This window comes from Parasteatoda tepidariorum, chromosome 6 (genome assembly GCF_043381705.1).
Source record: "Parasteatoda tepidariorum isolate YZ-2023 chromosome 6, CAS_Ptep_4.0, whole genome shotgun sequence".
Taxonomy (NCBI): domain Eukaryota; kingdom Metazoa; phylum Arthropoda; class Arachnida; order Araneae; family Theridiidae; genus Parasteatoda; species Parasteatoda tepidariorum.
This window is the reverse complement of record NC_092209.1, coordinates 5582883-5588427: the sequence shown is the minus strand read 5'-3', so window position 1 is coordinate 5588427 and position 5545 is coordinate 5582883.

The following is a 5545-nucleotide window of genomic DNA, read 5'->3' as shown; positions in this document are numbered from 1 at the left end:
AGAGTGAAGCGCTGCGCTCTACGACACACTAGGACAGCGAATTTCAAGGACATTGGCCTCTAAACAGCTGGATCACGGCCAAACAAAGAACTCCATGTGACAGGTTTTTCAGACTCGAAAAATCATTAAAATTATTATTTTAAAGCCCCCATGAAATAAAGCTTCGTGGAGTATTATTAACACGTCTTTAAAATGAGTTGCAAGGCGAAAAAACTTCATAAACGAACGCTTTCAGCATAAATAACGAGGTTTCGTTTGAATCGCTTTAGCGTTCGATTTCCGCACTGTTTCTGGGGGGATTTTCTGAACTCCATTCAAACTTTACTGTTCTTTAAAATCAATCGTTTTGTTTAAAATCGAGAAAGCGGAATTATTGAAAAATGCTGAATTTAATAAAATTATTATGTATTTAATGCGGAGATTTTTTTTTCCAAAAAAAAATGAATACATTTATTATGATTTTAAAATTTTATTGCATGTAAGCGTATTACAAAATTAAACTATATCAGCATACGAAATACAAAAGCATTTTGTGTAAATTTTGAGATAGTTGTATTTATTAAGTTTATTTTTCCCCATTCTTTGTGAATTTGAGAATCTATTGGAAAATATTTAGTTAATTTTAAGATCCTTGGCAAATAAAACAATATTGGGAAAACTTTTTTCATTGTACTTTGTTTACAATAAATTATTGACAAAAAGTTCTATGGAGATTACCATAAAACATTTTGAACCGGATCTGAATAATTTAGGTTTTTAAATTTCTTAGCATGACTTTTTAAAATCGACGCTCTAATTAAAATTAAAATTGTCCATTGCACTTGAATAAATTTAACAAATTGAAATGTAATCTGTAATGATGTTGTGTCTCTTTAATCCCAAAAATCACAGCATCCACGTGGTGTTATCAGATTACAAACCAATATCGCTAAAAAAAGATTAATTATTACCGTGGGAGCACCAAAAAGGTAATTGACGAAAATTTGTTTCTATTTTTAAATTTTTTTTAAAAAATAAGTAAACAAAAGATAAAAGCAAACTATTCACATAATTTGTATTTAAGCAGTGGTCACAGAGACTTGTTTTCGATGTGTACCACACGGACTACAGCAGCATGTTAAGAATTCAAATAATAATATTTAATTATATAACTGTGAACTGCTTTGGATTTAAAATTAATTGAAATCTAAAAATAAAATATTTCATTAGTTATAGACTTTTTTTAAGTTTGAATAAATTGAATTTAAAAGTTTAAAAAAAAAATTATATTTGTAAACACTGTGTGAAAACTTCAACTGTGACTTTCTGTCTTTGAGAATCTCTTAGGGATATGACCTTAGAGCAGAGACCGTCCTACGTGACGACCCAACCGGGCGTTCTGAACAATCATTTATAAACTAGGAAACACTCCTTTTGTAATTTTGACAAGAATGTATAGTTTTCTTGGGTTATCGTTGTTAACACCCCCATATATGTTTTCTTCTTCTTCTTTTTTTTTTTAAATCTCTCATACCATCTCAATATGGGTGGTCTGGTCTTTTCTCCCTCCCTCACTCACACTGATCATTCTGACAAATTGATATCCTGAATACTTTATTTCTGTAGATAAAGTTTTTAAAAACGCGGGGAGAATTCTTTTCTCATTTGATTTGTCCAAGTGAATTTGTTATTCAATTGTGGACAACAATCATATCTTTTTTCCACTTCTTCTGCTTGAAAAAATTTAGACTATATTTTTCCTTTGTACCTTAAAATGAAAAATCTGCTTTATATTTTGGATACTATTTTGGCAATTATGCTTTAAAGATTTTCGAAAAATCCACACAAAGTAGAAAAAAGTAAATAAATAAAATAGATAAATGAATAATATAGATAAATTAATAAAATGCAGGAGCTGATTATTTTAATATAAAAAAATTTCTTGAAATTGTTAACATGCAAACTCATATTTGAATTGATTACAGTTTCTGCAAGTTTATAAGGTGAAAAACATTGAAAATAGTACAATTTTTAAAGAATCACAGAAAATAAATAAATAAAAAAATCCCCCCAAAGCATTAGCTATTATATATATTTAGCTTCTAATTCTATCCAAATTAATGAAATAAAATATTTATTTGAGGATAATTAGATACTTTTTAAAAAATTAATGAATATACAAATTTTAAATCGAAGTTAACCGAAATGAAATAGTTATACATTATTTATTTTTATTGCAATTGGATACTTGCATTTCAAAAAGAAGAAGATCACGGATGCCCCTACTACGTCAGCTGCAGGTATTCCATTGTATAATGTACTATCTGAATACCCGTTCTTCATATATGCTGAAAAAAAGCGATTAATCAATAAATAAGAACAAGTAGGTAGGTACTTTATTTACATAGCACTAGAGCTGCACAATGGGCTATTGGCAACGGCCTGGGAAACATCCCTGAGGATAATCCGAAGAAATGCCATCGCAATTTCTATCGTCTGCAGAGGGGATGGCTCCCCTCCTTTGGTAGCCCGACGACCTGAGAGTGAAGTGTAAGCACTTTATGGCAGAACAGTATAACGAAAGCCGGTACCGTGCACCCTAGATCCGTACGCAGGCTGATCAAAATTTTCACCCACCCGCCAACTGACCGCACCCAGTGATGCACAGTTGAATGTTAAAGAACTTGCAAAAAATTTATTTTTTAATCAATGACAGTCATAAGTTAGCAGACATCAATTAGTTACGGTTTAAATATTTGAGGGGAAAAAATCAGCTGCCGTTTGATTTTTATCAATGGCCAATTCGAATGATGCAATTCCTTTTTTAAAACGTCTCTCCCGAAGGATCTTCATTAAAGTTTTGAACGATTTTTAGTATTGTCCCTTGCTTTTCGTTCTTCACCATTTTATGGAGCACGTAATGTATTTTTAGCCATTTATAATATTTCTAAAAATATGATACTTCACTCTAAAACCGGTAAGAAAAAAAAATTTCTTTATTTTTTTTTTCTTGCCTATTTAGAACTATTGTTGGAAAATGCAAAAATTTACAGCAGCACGATCAAACTTACTTGTTTTCTCAGATTAATTTGATATGTTTCAGTGCTGACGGTAATTTTAGTTTAACCCTTAAACGCAGATGGGATAGCGGTGTACCGTATATTTATTATTCTCTGACCATCTCATTACAAGTAAAAATATATTTTGGTATATTTTTATTCTAAAAAACAGTCTGATAGTTAATAAAAAAATATCTCAGACTATATAAAATATATTTGCAATAAAATATAAAATCCGTAAAAAGTAATTGAGCATTTTCTTATCATTCATATTAAAAAATTTATTAATAATTTTTGTTTGCTAATGAAAGACATTTCAATGATGGATAACTGTTTATCTTAGAACTAAATAACTGCAAATTTAAAAAATTATTTCTTGGAAATGAGGCGCGTTTGCAAGATTTTACCTTTAACGTTGCAAAAGACGCCGACATTTCGTGCTATATTTAATAATCATAAATTATTAAAATGGTAAATATAATATTTTTCACTTATTTTGACTAAATTAAAACGAAACACTGAAGAAAGTATGAAAAATATGTTTAATAAAAAAATTTTCTTCGAAAAATTAAAACATCACTGTCTCGGAAATTTCAGTTCAAAGTATAAATGTTTACATATATTATGGTCTTTCGAAAGTGTTTTTCAAAAGTATATTTTAAAAATAGAATAATTTTACCATGTTTTTTTTTTTTTTTTTTTTTTTTTGTGTGTGGTTGAGATACGTTTTAGATGTTTCATTTCTGCTGCATTAACAAGCATAGAACCAATTTTAAGTTGATTCCAATTTTAACAAATGAAATAGTCCAGATGGACAAAACACGGGGTGATATTTCATTAACTGGAACAAAACAACTCGCAAAACGGCTCCGTTCGCAAATGTTTTGTTTAAGTAACAAAAAATTTGTTGTGTAACAAAAAATTAATGCATATTACAAACTTTATTTTGTTTTTTAATTGTTTAATATTGAATTAAATTCTTTTAACAAACTTGATAATTATCTCTTTTCAATGTTTTTAACCAAACCCTTAATAAGTGAATTAATCTAAAGGTTTCGGGCTAAATTTTTTACTTGAAATCGAAAAGAAAAGAAAAAAAAAACTATTCGTAAACTTATATCATTCTGCAAAATCATTCTAGTTTAGAGAATAGCTAATACCAAATGTGTTATATTTGTGAAGAAGAAAAAGTCATTGGAATAAGGGCAGAGCAGATCAGGCCTGAAAGCGAGACTGAAAAAAGAAAAAAACTGGTGGTAGAACAATTTCAATAATATATATTATTCAGAAAGAGTAAATCTATCTCTAACAATAAACAATTCATTGCTATTAATTTTTTCTCGGGGACGAAATAATTCAATAGATAAATTGTATCCGTTAAAAAAAGATTGGTAGTTAGGGATATTTTATTATTCCCGAAAAAAGCTAAAATTGAAATTTATTTGTTACAAGCTTTTACTCTTTTCCGTTTCGATATATATTGACTTTCAGCCCTGGAGCGGACTCACACCAACGACTGTTTACTACTACATCAAGCCAACAAACTCTTCTCCTCACCATCTCTAGGAGCTTCGCTCGAAAATCTACGAACATTTCATACAGATGAATGAGCTAAAACCATTAAATTGGCTGCTACTCAGATAAACATCTCACATAGGGAGCAGGACATGTCTACATTTACGACGAATGCTGGTTAATTAAACTACACAAAGCAAAAGGTACTATCAAAATAGATAAAAAGAACAAAAAAGTGTAATTTATAAAATATAACTTATTGGTGAGATTCTGAAATAAAAAAGAAAATTTGTAAGTAACTTTGTTTTGTGGAGGGAGGCACCGAGAAAATTTCCTTTTACAACTTTTCTCAATGCGTTTATGCAACTGCACATGAAAGTGTACTCCATGAGTATTGCTAATCTACGATATCTCACAAAGGAAATTTGAACAATAAATAAAAAAGCTAGCTTCCCTATCAGATAAAAATATTAAATATTTCAAGGATGCACGTGCAAAACCTGATATTCATATGTTTTAACTGCTAACATTCATTTTCAATTGCTCACTAAGTTTTAAAAAACGTATGTTTACATAATTATGTACTTCATTTTTACTATAAATTTGCGATCAGCTAGGACAGCCGAGTTGGCAGCTTTGAGATATTTATAAGCTTAAACAAAAATTAAAACTCAGTATTGATTGATTGTTCCAAATATATCGTTAAAGGTCGGGATAGCCTGGTTGGTAGGGCACTGGGCCCATGTCTAAGAGATCGTGGGTTCGATACCTGCCGGCCGAAAACTCCCCGTGTAGTAAATGGTGACAGTTAAATCTGTCGAGTTGCAAAGTCCTCTATGTTCCCATATCAAATAAATACCTCTGGGGGGTCAAGGAGTTTCCTTGTCTTCTGGATTGGTTCAAAATTACAAGTCTATGGAGTTGAACATTAGTAGTCGTAAACCCAAAAATGAGGTCGGCTGTTCAGCGACGGTAATAATATATATATATAT